The sequence below is a fragment of the Trachypithecus francoisi genome, unplaced genomic scaffold (assembly GCF_009764315.1).
Source record: "Trachypithecus francoisi isolate TF-2019V2 unplaced genomic scaffold, Tfra_2.0 Lachesis_group9, whole genome shotgun sequence".
Taxonomy (NCBI): Eukaryota; Metazoa; Chordata; class Mammalia; order Primates; family Cercopithecidae; genus Trachypithecus; species Trachypithecus francoisi.
Window position 1 is genome coordinate 57,509,065 of NW_022681474.1, and position 25,528 is coordinate 57,534,592.

General features: G+C 42.1%; 1 long non-coding RNA gene across 1 annotated transcript; it reads left to right on the forward strand.

The window, feature by feature from the left end:
* Positions 1-10,160: 10,160 nt before the first annotated feature.
* On the forward strand, positions 10,161-17,646 carry LOC117082663. The gene is made up of 2 exons (XR_004436725.1): positions 10,161-10,479; positions 17,357-17,646. It is a non-coding gene; the product is annotated as an uncharacterized LOC117082663 (long non-coding RNA).
* Positions 17,647-25,528: the final 7,882 nt, after the last annotated feature.

The window sequence follows — 25,528 nt, forward strand, 5'->3', positions numbered from 1 at the left end:
AGGAACAATGATCCATAGTCAGAAAAGTTACTGCAGCTTAAACAGGAAACCCTTCTTGTTCAGGACTATCATAGCCACAGTTTGCACAAAGTGCAGCTATTGATTAATGCAATGTAGCGTCAATTAGATGTACATTCCAGAGGTCTTTCTGTTGTGGCTTTGTCTTTTTCTTTTTCTTTTCATTACATCAGGTATATTGCCCTGTAAATTGTGGTAGTGGTACCAGAAATAAAAAATTAAGGAATTTTTAACTTTTCATTACTTGTTTAGTTCAGTTTTTCTACATTTTAATACAGAAACTTTAACAAATTGCAGTTTTGAAGGTGTTTCCTTGTGAGTTAACAAGTAACAAAGATCATTGTTAATCACTATTTTGTATGAATTTTGCTAAAGTTAACTGTAAAGAGACAACTGCTGACTTGCAGTTTAAGGGGAATCTATTCTCCCCATTTCCAAACCATGGTATGAATGGGCGCTGACATGTGGAGAGAATAGATAATTTGTGTGTTTGCAATGTGTGTTTTAGATAAATAGGATTGGGTATTTAAATTAGCATTTGTGAATTTAACAGCATTAAGATTACCTTCAAATGAAAAAAATCTCAAAATTTCTAATTGGTTTTTGTGCATTTTCATTTAAAATGTAATCATATGATTTTAGTGTGTTAGACTTGCTGAGTCCTAGCTGTGTTTAGAACATCTCCATCTACATTTACCTTGGTCAAATTTGAACTGCTGCCACAGGTTTTGGGTGTAAAGAATGTTTCTGCCCTCCATTTAAATTCTGAAAAGGGATAGTGGATGTTTTCCCTCTCCTGTGTTAGAAACCATTCTTAACAGCTTTTCAAAATATGGAACCATTAAGCCTGCTATATCTGAGCAAATTAGTGGGTACCTTTTTTTCTTTTTTAAAGCACACGAGGCCTATAAGTCTTGAGTTATTTTCCTTAATTTAAAAATTTTTTGATACAAGTTTTCAGAGCAAGAGAATAAAAACCACACGTTATTAAACCCCTAACTGGCTGGCATGCTTTCCTGTTTGTACTCTATACATTTTGCTGAATGAAACCAAGGATGGTTTAGGTATAATTGTCCAAAATAACCTAACTGCAGCAGAAATGTAGCACAGTTGCTTAGTACAGGCTTCTCACTTCCTACAGACCTGAATTCAAATTTGGATAGTCTGAGTTCTTAAATTCCCAAATAACACATTGTTATTTATTGTGTATATTTCAACATAAATCATATTGTTACCAAGGAAGCCCCTGGTTGAGAAGAGTTTTGGATAATAAGGTTATACCAATGTCTACTGTGCTTACAATTTCATTCGAGCCCTGAGTATGTGCCCTGCTGTTACTCTTTCTTTGGTAGCTGAAGGTTGAATTCAATTCTTTCTTTTTGCTTTAAGAAGTACTAGGCAAACAAGCAATAAAAAGGGGAATGGGGCATGCTAGTGTTTGAATATGCTCTCTTGTTTCTCTAATTCTGTGCCTCTGTGCGTTAATATTTGAATGTATGCAATGCCAGCACGGAAATTGGCCTTCACACATACTGCAGTTTTCTAGAAACACTCACAAACCAATAAATGTAACAGACATTCCATTTTTTAATGGGCATATATGTGAAAAACAGTGTAGAAAATAGGCTAATATTAGAAAATGGTTAAGTCCTTAATAACTTCAAGTGTAGTTATATAACTGTAGTTATATATATATTTAAATGAAAATGCACAAAAACCAATTAGAAATTTTGAGATTTTTTTCATTTGAAGGTAATCTTAATGCTGTTAAATTCACAAATGCTAATTTAAATACCCAATCCTATTTATCTAAAACACACATTGCAAACACACAATTATCTATTCTCTCCACATGTCAGCGCCCATTCATACCATGGTTTGGAAATGGGGAGAATAGATTCCCCTTAAACTGCAAGTCAGCAGTTGTCTCTTTACAGTTAACTTTAGCAAAATTCATACAAAATAGTGATTAACAATGATCTTTGTTACTTGTTAACTCACAAGGAAACACCTTCAAAACTGCAATTTGTTAAAGTTTCTGTATTAAAATGTAGAAAAACTGAACTAAACAAGTAATGAAAAGTTAAAAATTCCTTAATTTTTTATTTCTGGTACCACTACCACAATTTACAGGGCAATATACCTGATGTAATGAAAAGAAAAAGAAAAAGACAAAGCCACAACAGAAAGACCTCTGGAATGTACATCTAATTGACGCTACATTGCATTAATCAATAGCTGCACTTTGTGCAAACTGTGGCTATGATAGTCCTGAACAAGAAGGGTTTCCTGTTATATAATGGACACTGTCAATGTTCATTACTTAAACCTGGCTACCTGGTCAAAATAATGCTTGGAAAATATTAAAATTGAGCTAAATTGTCTCAGGTTCTTTTATTCATATAAATAAAGTTTAAAGGAATGGGGGAGATTAAAAAAAAAAACGCTGGCCAGAGGCCCTCAAGATCCTACATGGGCGTTTCAGAAAGGCGGAAGGATTGCGATGGGGCTCTTACACCTGGAACAGCTCTCCTAAGAGCTCCACTCCGGTGAGGCAAGCATGATGAAAAGATTACTATAATTCATTCCTTTTTTTAAGTAAAGCAAACACATTAAAATAAGTTCTACATAATTCACAACAAAACAGAATTGCTGGGATAGAGATGCATGTGGACATGGTATTTTAGCAAGAAATTTGCCAAATAATGAATTTGATTTTATGCCCCAGTAAATGCTTTTATTTTCTTTTCAAAGAACGGGCTATTTCCCTAGCAATTTCCGAAACACTATCTCAGCTAAATTTCTTTTAGTTTAGTAACAAGTTAATGTTGTGTTCCCTGGTTTTTTAATTTTTTTTGAAGGTGCAGCTGTCAATACATGTATTGCTAAATGAACTGCATGTTTAAAAAATAATTTACATCAAAAAACCAGAATGTCTTAATTACCTGGAGGAGGAATGGATACAACTGCTATATTTATCACTATCAATGTTTGAATAACTAACTTTAATGTCTTAAATTATTATGTTAGATTGATTAGTTTTACAAGAAGTTCAAAGCATACAACTTATTCCCTAAAGTGGGTCTTACATGTAGATAATATTTTATTTTCCCTCCGTTTTCCTGTAGAAAAATTGTTCTAAATTCATTATAGAAAGCTTGCCATTTAACTACCTAAAAGGTGATGTTATTGTGACAATTTTTGTAAATATTTCTAAAATGCCCAGAATTATACTGTATGAATACATCATTATTTATGGCATGTGATAATAGAAATGTTTTATTTGCATCATTTAGATTCGGTTTGTCTGCAAGTAACAGAGCACCTAACAGTGCTGGCTTATTTGTCTGCAGCGATGTAGGGGAAGAAGCCCACAGCTGATCTAGCGGCTCAACACCATCTCCAAGACCAGTCCCCATAAGTAGTCCTGCCCCGTCGTCCTCAGGGTGAGGCTCCTGTGCTGGGATCACAGGATGGCTGCCGTGCTCCCACCGTGTCCAGGGTCCAAGATGGGAGGAAGAAGATGGACGGCAGGGGAAGGACAGAGGCCAAAGGCACAAGCCAGCATTGTCAGATCAGCAAAAAGATTTTTTTGCTTTAAGCCTCACCCCTAGTGACTTCTGATTCCGTCCAAACACCCAAAATTGGGTCATATGTCCCCCCTTAGCTAATAGGGTATCTGTAGAGTTAGATACTTTTCAGTGGGTATTGACATACAAGAGTGCTATTAGGAAGTAGAGGAGTATGAACACTGACTAAGCAATTAGCTGTTTCTGCCACAGTGTTGAGATTTTACTGACTTTTATTGCTTGTGGTAGAACCTTACATTGCATGGACTGGTTCTGGATTTCTTCTATTTCATGCACACAGGAAGGATACTTCCACACTCCCATGAAGTCAGGCACAACCAGTGCTTGCCTGCAGCTAATGAAGGGTGAGCAGAAACGATGTGTGTAGCTCCCAGGCTGAAGCACCCAGCTGCAGTGCTTGACTGAGCCCTGACTTCCCCATCACAGCAATCATAGAAACAATTGTCAAGATGGAGCGGTCTTAGAGTGATAAATACAAACCAAGCTCTCCCACAACCCACACTAGGTGGAACACCAACACTTTCTGATGAGCAGAAAGCAAACCTTTGTTCTTTTAGCCCTCAGGACTTGGGGCTTGTTACCATCAAACTTGGCCTATCCTGACTGGTACAAATTGGTAGTAGTGTCCTCAACTAAATGTATGTATATGTTTGTTTAATAAATAAGTGGGGATATATTAAAATGTAGCATACATTTAAAAGCCAATAGCATTTCCTTAAATATAAAGTGTTGAAAAATAAATGATCCACCGCTTTTTCACAGTTTATGTCCTGGAATGACACTGGTTTGAATGCAGAGATAAGTGTAGGGGCATGAGGAGGAGGAATCTTTGAGGAGTTAAGTGACTCTTTGAAGAGCATATGGAAGATGAAGACCCCTACTAAGGAAGGTCCCTATTGATGGGGAGCAGTTATCTACCATGGAGAAGCTGTGCCCTCCTCCATCCTAATAAGCCCTAATAAACTGATTTTTACTGTTTGTTTTGAAATAATTTTAGGCTTACAAAAATGTCACACCAATAGTCCAAAGAATCCTCCCTCGACTTCATTCGATGCACTCTCTCCTGCTTTTCCTCCTGCTGATAAGGAAATGTCTCTGCTTTCTTGGCAAACTAATCCTTCTTTACATACAGTTGGAATGTTAGAGCTCCTCAAGGTGGCCCCCAGGCCCCCTTCTCTGTGCCATCTGCACTCTGTCCTCAGAAGAACTCGTGTGCACCCAGGGCTTCGGTTACCGCATAGCATGGTGGTGACTCGCAAACATGTCCCTTGAGCCAGACCACTCCTCACATTTCCATGCTTTTGTCTGCATATTGTCCTTGGTATATCTATTAATATCCAATTCTATACTTGATATTTGCTCTTCTCTGGCTCAAATGAATCTCACAGTAAAGTCCCAAACAGAACTTGTTCTTTTCCCCATCTACCCACACCAGGCCTTCCTGTCCCCTGGTGTTTTCTGTTTCACTGAATGATACTAGTGAGCACCGAAGGGTGGAAGCCATGGATCTCTCAATGTTACTCAGCATCTCTCCAACTTATCTTTCATATTCTACAACGAATGTCCCTTTCCTGGGGAAGCCCTTCCTGACCTCCCAGACAGACCTAAAACTGCCCATGTCACCTTCACTGCACTTATGATACTTAGGATTTTATAATTGTTTGTATAGTCACTTAACATTTGTCTCCTCAGTTAGGCCAGCCATCAGCTCGTTGAGAGTGGGACTGCTCTCTGATTCGCGGTGGGGTCCCCACCTCCTAACTCATGAGCTCAGTGCTCAGTACGTGTCTATTGAATGAATATATGATGGACACCTTTCTAACATATGACTTTGCTCCTGAAAGTTCTGGATTCCCTTCCTCTCCTTGGTGGATCACTTAAGAGAGGGAAGCTCAGTTCACTTCCCCTTCGCTGAATCACCCTTAAGTATTCTCAAGAGATTTCATAAGGTCAGACAAAATCAACTTCTCAAGTTCAAGCCAGAACTCTTTTTTACATTACCAGTATTTCAGAAATCGAGGTCCTCATTTGGTAAAAGACAAAGAGAACTCATCCTTGTCCGAGCCAACAGTGGACATAGCAGAGCATGAGCACATTTGGCCAAAGCACATCCTAGGATGGGGGCTCAGCACACACAAAGGCCCTGAGGTCAGAGCTCACCTGGTATTTGCAGGAAAAGCAAGGCCTCTAGAGTCAGGAGTGGAGTGGGTGGGGAGGAGAGGCTTTTACAACACGAGAAGTCCATGGGGCTATTTGAGAGCACCAGCAGAGGAGGTACAGGGCTGAATGTATGTTTTAAAAGTCTCACCATAGCTACTGTGTAGAGAAGGCATTGCAGGGGCAGACTGTGAGGGAAGAATTTGGAGATAGTGCTACTGCCTCTCATCTGCTACTCTCTGGCTCCCCTGAACAGATCTAGAAAGAGAGGGTTTGTGGGGAAATCAGGTGGAGGAAAGAGGTCAGGGAAATAGTAGAGGGAGCAGTTCTCTGGTCAATGCCAACAGTCGTTCCCTTGCCAGGCATGGCAGGGTTTGGTCATGGCCTGGGTTTTGAGCCATGACAGAGGAAGGTACTGGTCTTTGAACAAGGCTGATGGATTTGCTCCATCTTGGGCTGGGAGAGAATGATTGAGGTCAGCTATCAAAGCCTTCCTATGAAACCTCCAAAAAGTAACCACAGCTCCAACCTAAGACTGTGGCCTGAGTGCCAACCACATGGGCCTGTGAGGGGAGAGATGACCACAGGCACCAAGCCGTTGTCCTTCCTCATCTGTCCCAGGCTCGGACCCTGCCAGCTTCTGCACGTGATTCTTGGTTCAGCCCCTTAGGTTCTCATGTTGTGGAAATTCCCCCAGGATTCTGAAGACCAGATGAGTGACCTCAGTAGGAACACAGCCCTGGGTTCCAGGAAGGGCTGGACATTACACCCATTGTGCCCCTTGCTGGCTGAGTCTGTGGGATTGTGCGTGCCTGGGCAGGTGGGTGTCCTCTGTAAGTGGGGTCAGTTACTCCGCCAACCTTGATGAGCTGCTGGAAGTACCCAGCATGATACTTGGTATGCAATACACATGCAGTAAGAATCTGTTAGTGTCCAAGCATTTCTCTTTCTTCCTAGGTCTTTTCATGTAAAGGGAGAGGAGGTTATATCTGGAATTCTTACCAGGCACCATTTTCCATGTAAACCTAAAATACATTTTGGAATCATGGAGAGCTAGTCCCTTCTCCTAGTTTTCATTTTAAAGTTTTCTAATTCCTTTTCTACATAGGTTTGTACAGATTCTCTAAAGTAGCCTAAAGAATCTGAATGGTCCTGGGTTGAGTTTGGTGCTCCTAGCTAGGAAGGGGTGAGGTCCACTGCTGAGAAGTGACTGATGTCTAGCTGTGACCCCAAAAGCAGGTAGAGGGAAGCCATGAGCAGGGGCCAGCTCTCTGTGACTCCATCCACACAGGAGGGCTTGCTCACATCATCAAGACAGGCTGAATATTTGGAAACTGGGAAACTCAGAATTCAGTTTTGGTCTTTTCCACTCTTGGGAAACCCAGATGACGTGTGTCTGTGCCCTTTGGCTACACAGGGCAACATGAAGGCTGGTGGGACCCCTGGAAATAAGCAAATAAAGAGCAGTCCCCACTGTCCTTGGGGACTTGGTGTCCCGCAGTGGGAGGTCAGTGCCCCTGCAGAGCCTGCCCTGTCTTGCCACCACTGCCTCCCCGAAGCCTGACCCCATGCAGGAAGTGCTTATCGTGAGATTCTTGAAGATCAAACAGTCAATGTCGTCTCTACCACAACTGGCATGATGAATTTAAGGGCTGAGTCAGCTGGCTATGACAATTCTTGTCCCCTTCTGCATATAGAAACCAAAACTCTACTGACTGGGTGTGGGGACAGGGCATTAAACTCTGACAGGTTGCAAATGTCCTGGGGAAAATGACCTCTGCTCCCTCTGCTCCTGCCTGGATCCCTGCTCTGGAGGCCTGGACTAATTAGCATCTGGCAGGTGTCTGGAAAGAGCTGCGGCCGGCCATGGTGACATCATGGCTGGGCATTGCTCCCCCATTCCACTGCTGAGAAGGTCTCTGTTTCATTAGGCTGCCAGGATTACTTTTTAATTTTTTTAATCCCCTTTGTAGGTTCTGGCTCCAATCAGTCTTGGGGAACACTCTGCGCACTCATTCCTACTCCCACTGCCTCAACAACTCTGCTCCAGTTAAAGTTACTGTTCCCGGAGGAGTGAGGCTCACCTTCCCTAGGCAGCAGGCGCAGCCCCACACCCCAGCCCCCACACATCAGCACCAGCAACCAGCACTGCCGTTGCTTTATACTCATATATTCATATATGGGATACTAGCCCATATTTGGGGTAATTTTTGAGAATGGGCTATGAGTCCATGGGTGGGGCTTCATTATTAATTATGAAACTCATAATTTTAATAGTTTTTTTAAAAACATATTAATTCAATAATGTGTCTTTTTCTCATTACAAAATAATTCACATACAGTGTAGACATTGAAAAATATTAGAAAGTTCCTATAATGAAGTCACCCAAAAATATCTATGATCAGCATTTTGATATGGCTATTATACAGATAACAAAACGGGGGTCGTAGTGAGGAAGCAGCTGAGGGCCCTGTCCTTTTCTTCAACTTTGTAAAGTACTAGGAACATTTTCCCATGTCTTAAAATAACCCCAAAAGCATGCTTTTTAAATAACCACATAACATTTCATGGTATGGCTATACTATAAGGTCCAGAAATTGAATTCCCACCTGAATGGCCCTTGTCCCATCTGGCTGAGATCGTCAGAGGTGTGAGTCTGCCATGCACATCAGGCCTGCAGCAGAGAAGCCTGACAGTAAGAAGGCCCTTTGGCCTTGGTCCCCAGCTGGGGGTGAATTTCTCACATTCAAGTTGTAAATGCACCTCCACGCTGTGTAACAGGGTGGAAAAGGCACATTTCCCCTTTGGGATGTGCACAACCTCAGGTGAATTTACTATTTACAAAAAGGCAGAGGCGGAACTTGAGTATTCAGGGTCCTAACATCAGTGTCATTGCTTTCCTTGGACCCAGAGCCCACATGGGGTCCTGGAGGTGCCCAAGAATCAAGATAATTTCTGCACCACTGAGTCACCCTGACCTTCCCTTCTGCCTAAGGAAGCACATCAGAGGGCAAGTGAGTGAGAATATTACAGCAATAAAATTCACTTACAAACTAGCAAACCCTTGAACTCAACGTCACTCCCAACTGTGGCTGTAAACCATCCAGAGGATGGCCCACGGCTCCAGGCAGGCCCATGAGCCCAAGGCTGGGCCTAGTGATGTGTCTTCTCAGATAACCATCCCCCTCCTGGGGCACAGAATCAAGGTTAAAGTTGGATTGCAATGGGACCGAGATACCGAGTAGATGGAATGCACCCTGACCAGTATGTAGATCGTACATCTAATGAGACTTCTAGACCAGATCTGGGAGAAGCAGATTCTCAGGGCATGAGCCAGTTCTTCCAGAAGCTAAGCAGATACAGGTGCCAGCCCACCAAGACCTTTGCCAAAGGTATTTTCTTCACATACCTGGAGAGAAAAGAGGGCCTAAAACTTTAAATTTGAGGACTATGTGTTTTCTAAAAGCCAGGTCCCTTGCCAATATGTCCGGATCTTTCTCTTGAAGAGTTTATCTAATCAGACAACACCAAGGAGTAAAATCCATACTTCAGAGGAACTGGCGCCATCAAGAAACCCACGGAGTACCCGTGTGTCTGGATCAAGGGGAGTCTTCCACCTCCACCCACCTGGGAAGGATTGCTCCATCAGTCAGCCGAATTCCTGAGAATCACAGGGTCCACAGCTTTCAGGTGCATCTGTGGGGAGGTGCCTCCCTTGTGAATGGGTCCCGTGTCAAAAGGCTCATGGACATCACTGAGGCCATGGAGCTGAGTAGTGGGTGGATCAATCAGAGATTTGAGTCCTCAGTCCAGAGGGCTTGCTCCAAAGGACATGCAGTCAGCCAGATGTGGAAGAAGAGGAAAGGCTTCCATCAAGGGAAACAGCCTGTTGTGAACTGCAGGAAGCTCAGAGAAGCCAGGGAACGCTAATCCCAGAATACAGGGAGCTGTTCTGTGGGCAAGCAGTGGAGACAGATGCGAATAGAGCATCCCACTAATAGCCGTCTCCCCACACTTTTAGGAAGTGGATCTCCTCCTTAATGCTGCGGTTGAGGCAGGTCTGTTTGACCCTCAAGGTGCTCAGATCTCCTTGTTCCTGAAGTCTGTGAGAACAACAACCAGCTCTTCCTTGATCTGACTGGGGAGCTGAGGGGACTCAAAGGAAACCAGTAGAAAGCTTCAAAGTGACAGAGACAGGGGCTGAGAGAGAAACGATGCCAGCATTGACTACTGAGGCTCCTCGGGCAGCTTCTCCAGGCCTGCCTGGGCTTTATTCACTTGGCTCCGACAAGGCTGGGTAAGGGGGGACATTCTTGCTCATCATCAGGGGCTGCACATGTTAGAGACTCTAGAACATGGAATGTTCCTCTCTCAGCAAGGGAGGGCTGGGAATGTGATTCCAGAGGGCACTGTAACTTGGCCAGCCACAGGGGGAAGAACTCTAGGTCCTGAGCATGCTCTTTGAGGAGGGAGTTCTGACAGAGTAGGAAGTGGGCTGTGGGATCACGTTGTTCCCACTTCACCACAGTGAAAGGCTGCCAGGAAACACATTCTGGAAATGGGATCTACTCTAGAAAATACAAAGAAGATGAGACAGGTAGAATCAAGGAACTAAAGGTAAACAGGCCATGGGACAAAACCACTGAGAGTCAAGAAAATGCCATTCTGAAAGAACATAAGAACAAAAGACTAAACTTTGAAGGTTATTGATAGGTAAAATATACAAGCAAAATAAGCTAAAGGAATTAGAATAGATAAAAGTGAGAGCTGTTAAAGACCAATAAACTCAATAGATAATGAAAACGTAACACTTATTATCCACAATAGCATACTAGTTAAATTATGATAGATTATATGTGGTGAAATGATAATATATCTCTGAACATAGTGTTCCGGAAAGACCAGCAATGAACAATACATAATATGTTCTTGGCATAGTACATGATAAAAGTAAACATAGTACAATTCCAAACTAAATATATATATATACACACACACACACGCACGCATGTGTGTGTAGACAAATATCATTAAGTATTTATAGAAGTATGTGTGTGTGTCCATGCAAATGTGCATGCATAGATAAAAATACAAAAGGAAATACAGCAAAGTGCTAACAGTGGTTGACTCTGGGATTATTATGAATTACTAATTTTAAAAAGAATAGTACCTTTTAAAAACTTTTTACAATGATTCTGAATTACTTTTATTGCCTGAAAAAAGTTTTTCAAAACTTTTACAAAAAAGTAAAAAGAGGAAGATGTAGGCAAGATGGCCAAATAGGAACAGCTCCAGCCTCCAGCTCCCAGCGCGAACGACACAGAAGACGGGTGATTTCTGCATTTTCGACTGAGGTACCAGGTTCATCTCACTCGGGAGTGCCAGACAATTGGTGCTGGTCAGTTGGTATAGCCCGACCAGTGAGAGCTGAAGCAGGGCAAGGCATCGCCTCACCTGGGAAGCGCAAGGGGGAAGGGAATCCCTTTTTCTAGCCAAGGGAAACTGAGGCACAACACCTGGAAAATGGGGTAACTCCCACCCTAGTACTGCGCTTTACCAAGGGTCTTAGCAAACGGCACACCAGGAGATTATATCCCAAACCCGACCCAGAGGGTCCTACGCCCATGAAGCCTCCCTCACTACTAGCACAGCAGTCTGCGATCTAACTGCAAGGTGGCAGCGAGGCTGGGGGAGGGGCGCCCCCCATTGCTGAGGCTTAAGTAGGTAAACAAAGCCTCTGGGAAGCTCTAACTGGGTGGAACCCACCTCAGCTCAAAGAGACCTGCCTGTCTCTGTAGACTCCACCTCTGGGGACAGGGCATAGCTAAACAAAAAGCAGCAGAAACCTCTGCAGATGTTAATGACCCTGTCTGACAGCTTTGAAGAGAGCAGTGGATCTCCCAGCATGGAGGCTGAGATCTGAGAACGGACAGACTGTCTGCTCAAGCAGGTCCCTGACCCCTGAGTAGCCTAACTGGGAGACATCCCCCACTAGGTGCAGACCGACACCTCACACCTCACACGGCAGGGTACTCCCCTGAGATGAAGCTTCCAGAGCAAAAATCAGACAGCAACACTCGCTGTTCAGCAATATTCTATCTTCTGCAGCCTCCACCGCTGATATCCAGGCAAACAGGTCTGGAGTGGACCTCAAGCAATCTCCAACAGACCTACAGCTGAGGGTCCTGACTGTTAGAAGGAAAACTAACAAACAGAAAGGACACCCACACCAAAACCCCATCAGTACATCACCAGCATCAAAGACCAAAGGCAGATAAAACCACAAAGATGGGGAAAAAGCAGGGCAGAAAAGCTGGAAATTCAAAAAATCAGAGCGCATCTCCTCTCCAAGGGAACGCAGCTCATCACCAGCAACGGATCAAAGCTGGACGGAGAATGACTTTGACGAGTTGAGAGAAGAAGGTGATCAAAGTTCTCAGAGCTAAAGGAGGAACTACATACCCAGCACAAAGAAATTAAAAATCTTGAAAAAAGAATGGAAGAATGGATAACTAGAATAATCAATGCAGAGAAGGCCATAAACGAACTGACAGAGATAAAAACCATGACATGAGAAATACATGACAAATGCACAAGCTTCAGTAACCAACTCGATCAACTGGAAGAAAGAGTATCAATGATTGATGATCAAATGAATGAAATGAAGCAAGAAGAGAAGTCTAGAGAAAAAAAAATGAAAAAGAAATGAGCAAAGCCTCCAAGAAATATGGGATTATGCAAAAGACCAAATCTATGTCTGATTGGTGTGCCTGAAAGTGAGGGGGGAAATGGAACCAAGCTGAAAAACACTCTTCAGGATATCATCCAGGAGAACTTCCCCAACCTAGTAAGGCAGGCCAACATTCAAATTCAGGAAATACAAAGAATGCCACAAAGATACTCCTCCAGAAGAGCAACTCCAAGACACATAATTGTCAGATTCACCAAAGTTGAAATGAAGGAAAAAATGTTAAGGGCAGCCAGAGAGAAAAGTCGGGTTACCCACAAAGGGAAGCCCATCAGACTAACAGCAGATCTCTCGGCAGGAACTCTACAAGCCAGAAGAGAGTGGGGGCCAATATTCAACATTCTTAAAGAAAAGAATTTTCAACCCAGAATTTCAAATCCAGCCAAACTAAGTTTCATCAGTGAAGGAGAAATAAAATCCTTTACAGACAAGCAAATGCTTAGAGATTTTGTCACCACCAGGCCTGCCCTACAAGAGACCCTGAAGGAAGCACTAAACATGGAAAGGAATAACTGGTACCAGTCATTGCAAAAACATGCCAAAATGTTAAGTCCGTCGATGCTAGGAAGAAACTGCATCAACTAATGAGCAAAATAACCAGCTAATATCATAATGAGAGGGTCAAGTTCACACATAACAATATTAACTTTAAATGTAAATGGAATAAATGATTCAATTAAAAGACACACACTGGCAAATTGGATAAAGAGTCAAGACCCATCAGTCTGCTGTATTCGGGAGACCCATCTCACATGCAGAGACATACATAGGCTCAAAATAAAGGGATGGAGGAAGATCTACCAAGCAAATGGAGAACAAAAAAAGCAGGGGTTGCAATCCTAGTCTCTGATAAAACAGACTTTAAACCATCAAAGATCAAAAGACAAAGAAGGCCATTACATAATGGTAAAGGGATCAATTCAACAGGAAGAGCTAACTCTCCTAATATATGCACCCAATACAGGAGCACCCAGATTCATAAAGCAAGTCCTTAGAGACCTACAAAGAGACTTAGACTCCCATACAATAATAATGGGAGACTTCAACACCCACTGTCAACATTAGACAGATCAACGAGACAGAAAGTTAACAAGGATATCCAGGAATTGAACTCATCTCTGCACCAAGCGGACCTAATAGACATCTATAGAACTCTCCACCCCAAATCAACAGAATAATATACATTCTTCTCAGCACCACATCGCACTTATTCAAAATTGACCACATAACTGGAAGTAAAGCACTCCTCAGCAAATGTCAAAGAACGGAAATGTAACAAACTGTCTCTCAGACCACAGTGCAATCAAACTAAAACTCAGGACTAAGAAACTCAATCAAAAACGCTCACCTACATGGAAACTGAACAACCTGCTCCTGAATGACTACTGGGTACATAACGAAATGAAGGCAGAAATAAAGATGTTCTTTGAAACCAATGAGAACAAAGATACAACATACCAGAATCTCTGGGACACATTTAAAGCAGTGTGTAGAGGGAATTTATAGCACTAAATGCCCACAAGAGAAAGCTGGAAAGATCTAAAATTGACACCTAACATCACATTAAAACAACTAGAGAAGCAAGAGCAAACATATCCAAAAGCTAGCAGAAGGCAAGAATAACTAAGATCAGAGCAGAACTGAAGGAGATAGAGACACAAAAACCCTCCAAAAAATCAATGAATCCAGGAGCTAGTTTTTTTGAAAAGATCAACAAAATTGATAGACTGTTAGCAAGACTAATAAAGAAAAAGAGAGAAGAAGAAATAGATGCAATACAAAATGATAAGGGGATATCACCACAACCCACAGAAATACAAATTACCATCAGAGAATACTATAACACCTCTACGCAAATCAACTAGAAAATCTAGAAGAAATGGATAATTTCCTGGACACTTACACTCTCCCAAGACTAAACCAGGAAGAAGTTGAAACCCTGAATAGACCAATAGCAGGCTCTGAAATTGAGGCAATAATTAATGGCCTACCAACGAAAAAAACTCCAGGACCAGATGAATTCACAGTCAAATTCTACCAGAGTTACAAGGAGGAGCTGGTACCATTCCTTCTGAAACTATTCCAATCAATAGAAAAAGAGGGAATCCTCCCTAACTCATTTTATGAGGCCAACATCATCCTGATACCAAAGCCTGGCAGAGACACAAAAAAAAAGAGAGAATTTTAGACCAATATCCCCAATGAACATTGATGCAAAAAATCCTCAATAAAATACTGGCAAACCAAATCCAGCAGCACATGAAAAAGCTTATCCACCATGATCAAATGGGCTTCATCCCTGGGATGCAAGCCTAGTTCAACATACACAAATCAATAAACGTAATCCAGCATATAAACAGAACAAAAGACAAAAACCACATGATTTTCTCAATAGATGCAGAAAAGGCCTTCGACAAAATTCAACAGCCCTTCATACTAAAAACTCTCAATAAATTTGGTATTGATGGAACGTATCTCCAAATAATAAGAGCTATCTATGACAAACCCACAGTCAATATATACTGAATGGGCAAAAACTGGAAGCATTCCCTTTGAAAACTGGCACAAGACAGGGATGCCCTCTCTCACCACTCCTATTCAACATAGTGTTGGAAGTTCTGGCTAGGGCAATCAGGCAAGAGAAAGAAATCGAGGGTATTCAGTTTGGAAAAGAAGTCAAATTGTCCCTGTTTGCAGATGACATGATTGTATATTTAGAAAACCCCATTGTCTCAGTCCAAAATCTCCTTAAGCTGATAAGTAACTTCAGCAAAGTCTCAGGATACAAAATTAATGTGCAAAAATCACAAGCATTCTTATACACCAGTAACAGACAGAGAGCCAAATAATGAATGAACTGCCATTCACAATTGCTTCAAAGAGAATAAAATACCTAGGAATCCAACTTACAAGGGATGTAAAGGACCTCTTCAAGGAGAACTATAAACCACTGCTCAGTGAAATAAAAGAGGACAAAAAACAAATGGAAAAACATACCATGCTCATGGATAGGAAGAATCAATATTGTGAAAATGGCCATACTGCCCAAGGTTATTTATAGATTCAATGCCATCCCCATCAAGCTACCAATGACTCTTCATAGAATTGAAAAAAACTGCTTTAAAGTTCATATGGAACCAAAAAAGACCCTGCATTGCTAAGACAATCCTAAGTCAAAAGAACAAAGCTGGAGGCATCACTCTATCTGACTTCAAACTATACTACAAGGCTACACAGTAACCAAAACAACGTGATACTGGTACCAAAACAGAGATATAGACCAATGGAAGAGAACAGAGCCCTCAGAAATAATATCACACATCTACAGCCATCTGATCTTGGACAAGGGAAAAACAAGAAATGGGGAAGGGATTCCCTATTTAATAAATGGTGCTGGGAAAATTGGCTAGCCATAAGTAGAAAATTAATTCAAGATGGATTAGAGACTTAAATGTTAGACCTAAAACCATAAAAACCCTAGAAGAAAACCTAGGTAATACCATTTAGGACATAGGCATGGGCAAGGACTTCATGTCTAAAACACCAAAAGCAACAGCAACAAAAGCCAAAATTGACAAATGGGATCTCATTAAACTAAAGAGCTTCTGCACAGCAAAAGAAACTACCATCAGAGTGAAGAGGCAACCTACAGAATGGGAGAAAATTGTTGCAATCTACTCATCTGACAAAGGGCTAATATCCAGAACCTATAAAGAACTCAAACAAATTTACGAGAAAAAAACAAACAACCCCATCAAAAAGTGGGCAAGGGATATGAACAGACATTTCTCAAAAGGAGACATGCATACAGCCAACAGGCACATGAAAAAATGCTCATCATCACTCGCCATCAGAGAAATGCAAATCAAAACCACAATGAGATACCATCTCACACCAGTTAGAATGGCAATCATTAAAAAATCAGGAAACAACAGATGCTGGAGAGGATGTGGAGAAATAGGAACACTTTTACACTGTTGGTGGGATTGTAAACTAGTTCAACCATTATGGAAAACAGTATGGCAATTCCTCAAGGATCTTGAACTAGATGTACCATATGACCCAGCCATCCCACTACTGGGTATATACCCAAAGGATTATAAATTATTCTACTACAAAGACACATGCACACGTATGTTTATTGTGGCACTATTCACAATAACAAAGACTTGGAATCAACCCAAATGTCCATCAGTGACAGACTGGATTAAGAAAATGTGGCACATATACACCATGGAATACTATGCAGTCATAAAAAAGGATGAGTTTGTGTCCTTTGTAGGGACATGGATGCAGCTGGAAATCATCATTCTCAACAAACTATCGCAAGAACAGAAAACCAAACACCGCATGTTCTCACTCATAGGTGGGAAATGAACAATGAGATCACTTGGACTCTGGAAGGGGAACATCATGCACCGGGGCCTATTATGGGGAGGGGGAAGGGGAGAGGGATGGCATTGGGAGTTATGTCTGATGTAAATGACGAGTTGATGGGTGCTGATGAGTTGATGGGTGCAGCACACCAACATGGCACAAGTATACATATGTAACAAACCTGCACATTGTGCGCGTGTACCCTAGAACTTAAAGTATAATCTAAAAAAATAAAAAAATTTAAAAAATAAAGTAAAAAGATGTCTTAAAAATGTATCTATGGATAAATGAAGTTTTTTGTTGTTTTAAAGTTATTCTACTAGAGACATTTAATTTTTACTTGGAGAAATGTTACAAAAGGAGAAATACTTCAAATGATATTGTTTATATAATATGAGGATATAATATTCATTTATTCTTTAGAAAGTTTTTATTCCATATTAGTTCATGCACACTCTTGCCCAGGTACTGGGAAGGTAACAAACCAGACAGACACCTGTCCTCCATGATCTCATGTGGAAGTGGGAGCTGATCACCGCATATGCGTGGACAGAAAGGGAACAAGGACCACTGGGCCTACCTGAGAGTGGAAGATGGAGGATGAGGATTAAAAACTACCCATGGGCTATTGTGCTTACTACTTATTATAGACAAAGTAATCTGTACGCCAAACCCCCACGACACGCAATTTATCCATGTAAAAAACCTGCATTTGTACCCCTTGAGCCAAAAATAAAAGTTGTAAAGAAAAAAAATCTATATTCTAAGGGTTACACAGTAGTTGGGAGAAATACACAATCAATAAAGAGCATGCTCAGTGGTGAGAAGGGCAAAAAAAAAAAAAAAAAGAGCAAAAGGGATGGTTGGTTCTAGGAATCTGCTGTAATTTTAAATAATCAAATGGTGAAGAACAAGTCCCCAAGAAGGTGACTTTTGGGCAAAGACCTGGAAGAGGTGATGGCGCCATCCTGTGGACAGGTGTGCAAAGGCATCCAGGTAGGTGAGCCAGTGTCTGGCATGGCCAAGGAGGCAGGAGGCCAGCGTGCCCCACGGAGTAGGGCGAGGGGAGTAGGAGATTAGGGCAAAATATGACTTTGGCTATGACTATGAGTGAGCTGGGAGGTCTGGAGGTCATACACTGAGAAGAATAAAGCAAAGGGTATCGCTGGCCAGAGCTGCGCATGCCCAAATGCACCTGCTTGCCTCTCTGGGACCCTCTTTCAGCACCATTGAAGTGTGCAGCTCAGGGCTCCCATTCAAACTTCAGCTAAGGGGGATGCAAGTCGCTGGGGGCTTATCATCATGTATTTCCATAAAATATCATAGTCAGTCAAAGTAAAACAAAATTCAAATGGCACAATTTGGAGGAACAAAATATGTTAAAAGAACTTGAACAAAGATACAGGCATCGTAAGTGGGAAGCTTGAAGCAACCATGAAGCTGACTAAGCACACGTTGCCAGGAAGCAAGCAGGGGGCTCAGAGCCTCAAGATGTGGGATGTTGTGAAGCTGATGCCTTTCAGGTGACATCCAGGACACTGAGTTAAAGGCAGCAGGTCATCCAACCCGACCATCACCATGAAAGTTTCCAGAAATGGGTTGTGTGACAGCCTTACCACAGCCAAGGCAGGACAGACCATTATTTGGCCAGAAGCTTCTGAGAGAAGCAGAGCTGAGTTGCCCCCAGACCTAGACACAGGTAGCATGGCTGGGTAGGCAGGTCCAGGGTGGACATGGCTCTGGGCTTGGGAATCACCCTGGGGTCATGACCTTAGTCGGTTAGTTTGGTGGAGCATCTTTATCCAAAGATGTGGTGCTGCCTCTTCTCAGTACATTTCATGGTCACATATTCCCAGCAGACTCAGAGTTAAAGGGAGCTCTACAGCAAGCACAGGATCCACTGAACTCCAGACTGCCATGCCCGGTGGCCTCCTCACTGCAGCTTCGCCAGGGAAGGAAACTACCCCAACCTCAGGAGAACGCAGGAGCCACTATCCATTCCCAAGAATGACGCAGAGCTGAATGAGGGGAGGCTTCCCGGCCAACATTAGCATCCGCCATGCAAGCGGGGACTCCTCTGGCCAGCTTGGCTGCTAGGCTCAGCAGAGTACACCCAGATGGACCCCTCAGTGCAAACTCCCCCTGGTCTGAATGGAACGTAGCTCTCTCAAGAGGGAGCCTGGGAAACTGGAGGGACTGAGGACCTCGAGAAATTTCTGTGATTATTTCCATTTTTGGTCTCCATCATCAGGAGATTGCAGGTTTCAGGGTTTTTTTTTGTTTGTTTGTTTGTTTGTTTTTTTTGTATGATTTTCTTTTTTTTTATTTTTTATTATACTTTAAGTTCTAGGGTACATGTGCATAACGTGCAGGTTTGTTACATATATACACTTATGCCATGTTGGTGTGCGGCACCCATCAACTCGTTAGCACTCATCAAGTCATCATTTATATCATGTATAACTCCCCAATGCAATCCCTCCCTCCTCCCCCCACTCCATGATAGGCCCCAGTGAGTGATGTTCCCCTTCCCGAGTCCAAGTGATCTCATTGTTCAGTTCCCACTTATGAGTGAGAACATGCGGTGTTTGGTTTTCTCTTCTTGTGATAGTTTGCTAAGAATGATGGTTTCCAGCTGCATCCATGTCCCTACAAAGGATGCAAACTCATTCTTTTTTATGGCTGCATAGTATTCCATGGTGTATATGTGCCACATTTTCTTAATCCAGTCTGCCACAGATGGACATTTGGGTTGATTCCAAGTCTTTGTTATTGTGAATAGTGCCGCAATAAACATACGTGTGCATGTGTCTTTGTAGTAGAATAATTTATAATCCTTTGGGTATATATCCAGTAGTGGGATGGCTGGGTCATATGGTACATCTAGTTCAAGATCCTTGAGGAATTGCCATACTGTTTTCCAAAATGGTTGAACTAGTTTACAATCCCACCAACAGTGTAAAAGTGTTCCTATTTCTCCACATCCTCTCCAACACCTGTTGTTTCCTGACTTCTTAATGATCGCCATTCTAACTGGTGTGAGATGGTATCTCATTGTGGTTTTGATTTGCATTTCTCTGATGGCGAGTGATGATGAGCATTTTTTCATGTGTCTGTTGGCAGTATGAATGTCTTCTTTTGAGAAATGTCTGTTCATATCCTTTCCCCACTTTTTGATGGGGTTGTTTGTTTTTTTCTTGTATATTTGTTTGAGTTCTTTGTAGATTCTGGATATTAGCCCTTTGTCAGATGAGTAGGTTGCAAAAATTTTCTCCCATTCTGTAGGTTGCCTGTTCACTCTGATGGTAGTTTCTTTTGCTGTGCAAAAGCTCTTTAGTTAATGAGATCCCATTTGTCGATTTTGGCTTTTGCTGCTGTTGCTTTTGGTGTTTTAGACATGAAGTCCTTGCCCATGCTTATGTCCTGAATGGTACTACCTAGATTTTCTTCTAGGGTTTTTATGGTATTAGGTCTAACATTTAAGTCTCTAATCCATCTTGAATTAATCTTCGTATAAGGGGTAAGGAAAGGATCCAGTTTCAGCTTTCTACTTATGGCTAGCCAATTTTCCAGCACCATTTATTAAATAGGGAATCCTTTCCCCATTTCTTGTTTCTCTCAGGTTTGTCAAAGATCAGATGGCTGTAGATGTGTGGTATTTTTTCTGAGGACTCTGTTCTGTTCCATTGGTCTATATCTCTGTTGTGGTACCAGTACCATGCTGTTTTGGTTACTGTAGCCTTGTAGTATAGTTTGAAGTCAGGTAGCGTGACGCCTCCAGCTTTGTCCTTTTGACTTAGGATTGTCTTGGCAATGCGGGCTCTTTTTTGGTTCCATATGAACTTTAAAGCAGTTTTTTCCAATTCTGTGAAGAAAGTCATTGGTAGCTTGATGGGGATGGCATTGAATCTATAAATCACCTTGAGCAGTATGGCCATTTTCATGATATTGATTCTTCCTATCCATGAGCATGGTATGTTCTTCCATTTGTTTGTGTCCTCTTTGATTTCACTGAGCAGTGGTTTGTAGTTCTCCTTGAAGAGGTCCTTTACATCCCTTGTAAGCTGGATTCCTAGGTATTTTATTCTCTTTGAAGCAATTGTGAATGGAAGTTCATTCCTGATTTGGCTCTCTGCTTGTCTGTTACTGGTGTATAAGAATGCTTGTGATTTTTGCAGATTAATTTTGTATTCTGAGACTTTGCTGAAGTTGCTTATCAGCTTAAGGAGATTTTGGGCTGAGATGATGGGGTTTTCTAAATATACAATCATGTCATCTGCAAACAGGGACAATTTGACTTCTTCTTTTCCTAACTGGATACCCTTGATTTCTTTCTCTTGCCTGATTGCCCTAGCCAGAACTTCCAACACTATGTTGAATAGGAGTGGTGAGAGAGGGCATCCCTGTCTTGTGCCAGTTTTCAAAGGGAATTTTTCCAGTTTTTGCCCATTCAGTATGATATTAGCTGTGGGTTTGTCATAAATAGCTCTTTTTATTTTGAGGTACGTTCCATCAATACCGAATTTATTGAGCGTTTTTAGCATGAAGGGCTGTTGAATTTTGTCAAAAGCCTTTTCTGCATCTATTGAGATAATCATGTGGTTCTTGTCTTTGGTTCTGCTTATATGCTGGATTACGTTTATTGATTTGCGAATGTTGAACCAGCCTTGCATCCCAGGGATGAAGCCCACTTGATCATGGTGGATAAGCTTTTTGATGTGCTGCTGAATCCGGTTTGCCAGTATTTTATTGAGAATTTTTGCATCGATGTTCATCAGGGATATTGGTCTAAAATTCTCTTTTTTTGTTGTGTCTCTGCCAGGCTTTGGTATCAGGATGATGTTGGCCTCATAAAATGAGTTAGGGAGAATTCCCTCTTTTTCTATTGATTGGGATACTTTCAGAAGGAATGGTACCAGCTCCTCCTTGTACCTCTGGTAGAATTCAGCTGTGAATCCATCTGGTCCTGGACTTTTTTTGGTGGGTAGGCTATTAATTGTTGCCTCAATTTCAGAGCCTGCTATTGGTCTATTCAGGGATTCAACTTCTTCCTGGTTTAGTCTTGGGAGAGTGTAAGTGTCCAGGAATTATCCATTTCTTCTAGATTTTCTAGTTGATTTGCGTAGAGGCATTTATAGTATTCTCTGATGGTTGTTTGTATTTCTGTGGGGTCTGTGGTGATATCCCCTTTATCATTTTTTATTGCGTCTATTTGATTCCTCTCTCTTTTCTTCTTTATTAGTCTAGCTAGCGGTCTGTCAATTTTGTTGATCTTTTCAAAAAACCAACTCCTGGATTCATTGATTTTTTGGAGGGTTTTTTGTGTCTCTATCTCCTTCAGTTCTGCTCTGATCTTAGTTATTTCTTGCCTTCTGCTAGGTTTTGAATGTGTTTGCTCTTGCCTCTCTAGTTCTTTTAATTGTGATGTTAGAGTGTCAATTTTAGATCTTTCCAGCTTTCTCTTGTGGGCATTTAGTGCTATAAATTTCCCTCTACACACTGCTTTAAATGTGTCCCAGAGATTCTGGTATGTTGTATCTTTGTTCTCATTGGTTTCAAAGAACATCTTTATTTCTGCCTTCATTTCATTATGTACCCAGTAGTCATTCAGGAGCAGGTTGTTCAGTTTCCATGTAGTTGAGCAGTTTTGATTGAGTTTCTTAGTCCTGAGTTCTAGTTTGATTGCACTGTGGTCTGAGAGACAGTTTGTTATAATTTCTGTTCTTTGACATTTGCTGAGGAGTGCTTTACTTCCAACTATGTGGTCAATTTTGGAATAAGTGCGATGTGGTGCTGAGAAGAATGTATATTCTGTTGATTTGGGGTGGAGAGTTCTATAGATGTCTATTAGGTCCGCTTGGTGCAGAGATGAGTTCAATTCCTGGATATCCTTGTTAACTTTCTGTCTCGTTGATCTGTCTAATGTTGACAGTGGAGTGTTGAAGTCTCCCATTATTATTGTATGGGAGTCTAAGTCTCTTTGTAGGTCTCTAAGGACTTGCTTTATGAATCTGGGTGCTCCTGTATTGGGTGCATATATATTTAGGAGAGTTAGCTCTTCCTGTTGAATTGATCCCTTTACCATTATGTAATGGCCTTCTTTGTCTCTTTTGATCTTTGATGGTTTAAAGTCTGTTTTATCAGAGACTAGGATTGCAACCCCTGCTTTTTTTTGTTCTCCATTTGCTTGGTAGATCTTCCTCCATCCCTTTATTTTGAGCCTATGTATGTCTCTGCATGTGAGATGGGTCTCCTGAATACAGCAGACTGATGGGTCTTGACTCTTTATCCAGTTTGCCAGTCTGTGTCTTTTAATTGGAGCATTTAGTCCATTGACATTTAAGGTTAATATTGTTATGTGTGAACTTGATCCTGTCATTATGATATTAACTGGTTATTTTGCTCGTTAGTTGATGCAGTTTCTTCCTAGCCTTGATGGTCTTTACATTTTGGCATGTTTTTGCAATGGCTGGTACGGTTGTTCCTTTCCATGTTTAGGGCTTCCTTCAGGGTCTCTTGTAAGGCAGGCCTGGTGGTGACAAAATCTCTAAGCATTTGCTTGTCTGTAAAGGATTTTATTTCTCCTTCACTGATGAAACTTAGTTTGGCTGGATATGAAATTCTGGGTTGAAAATTCCTTTCTTTAAGAACGTTGAATATTGGCCCCCACTCTCTTCTGGCTTGTAGAGTTTCTGCTGAGAGATCTGCTGTTAGTCTGATGGGCTTCCCTTTGTGGGTAACGCGACCTTTCTCTCTGGCTGCCCTTAAGATTTTTTCCTTCATTTCAACTTTGGTGAATCTGGCAATTATGTGTCTTGGAGTTGCTCTTCTGGAGGAGTATCTTTGTGGAGTCCTCTGTATTTCCTGAATTTGAATGTTGGCCTGCCCTACTAGGTTGGGGAAGTTCTCCTGGATGATATCCTGAAGAGTGTTTTCCAACTTGGTTCCATTTTGCCCCTCACTTTCAGGCACCCCAATCAGACGTAGGTTTGGTCTTTTTACATAATCCCATACTTCTTGCAGGCTTTGTTCATTTCTTTTTCTTCTTTTTTCTTTTGGTTTCTCTTCTCGCTTCATTTCATTCATTTGATCCTCAATCGCTGATACTCTTTCTTCCAGTTAATCGAGTCGGTTACTGAAGCTTGTGCATTTGTCACGTATTTCTTGTGTCATGGTTTTCATCTCTGTCATTTCGTTTATGATCTTCTCTGCATTAATTAGTCTAGCTGTCAATTCTTCCACTTTTTTTCAAGATTTTTAGTTTCTTTGCGCTGGGTACGTAATTCCTCCTTTAACTCTGAGAAGTTTGATGGACTGAAGCCTTCTTCTCTCATCTCTTCAAAGTCATTCTCTGACCAGCTTTGATCTGTTGCTGGCGATGGGCTGCGCTCCTTTGCAGGGGGAGATGCGCTCTTATTTTTTGAATTTCCAGCTTTTCTGCCCTGCTTCTTCCCCATCTTTGTGGTTTTATCTGTCTCTGGTCTTTGATGATGGTGACGTACTGATGGGGTTTTGGTATAGGTGTCCTTCCTGTTTGATAGTTTTCCGTCTGACAGTCAGAAGGACTGTCTGTTGGTCGGTTGGAGATTGCTTGAGGTCCACTCCAGACCCTGTTTGCCTGGGTATCAGCAGCAGAGGTTGCCGAAGATAGAATATTGCTGAACAGCGAGTGTACCTGTCTGATTCTTCCTTTGGAAGTTTCCTCTCAGGGGTGACTCCACCCTGTGAGGTGTGGGGTGTCAGACTCTCCCTAGTGGTGGATGTCTCCCAGCTAGGCTACTCAGGGGTCAGGGACCCACCTGAGCAGGCAGTCTGTCCGTTCTCAGATCTCAACCTCCACGTTGGGAGATCCGCGGCTCTCCCCAAAGCTGTCAGACAGAGTCGTTCGCGTCTGCACCGGCCCCCGCTGCTTCCCCTATATTCGGTTTCAGTTTTTAAAATATTCTCTTTAGTCTTTCTCCAGCCATTATTGATGGAGAGCTTGTTAGGTCTAAAAAATAAGACTTCTTGGAATTACAGACTGAATCATGGATGAAACCTATTAACAAGAGGGCTATCCTGACACATTCTTCTAGGATAAACCCTCAGCTCAGTCTTGCTTTCCCAGTTTCTGAGAACCATTTTAGGGAAAGTCCCTGCCTCTGCGCACAGAGTTAACCAGTGCTACTGTTCTGGTGGTCAGAGCTGGTTGAGCCACTGTGTTATCAGTGGAGCTGCTCTCGTTATTGTACAGAAACAGACGCTTTCTGCCTACGGAGGAAGAAAGGGGACCATGGCTGAGTGGCGCGGAGAAGCACAGCCTCACCTCGCTAGCTGGGCCCTGACTGTGGGTCAACACCAACAGTTCCTGGTGAAACGTGATTCTTGACACCCTTCCTGAGGAGCTCAAGGCTGGAACCTAGGGATTAGATGCAGCTTTAGGAGGCAGTCACTGGAGCAAGGCGATAGAGCCGTGATTCACGCTGCCCCCCATGAGACTCACCAGGCCTCATTTGTCCTTTCCAGGGAGTGCTAGCAGCCGTCACAGTGCCCAGCACTTTGCCATTTACAAGGAACTTCTGCGTTGATTATTCCCTTTGAGACTGAGGCCAGTGTGTGAGGTTGTTAAGTGAAGACCACATCAGGAGAGCTAAGCAA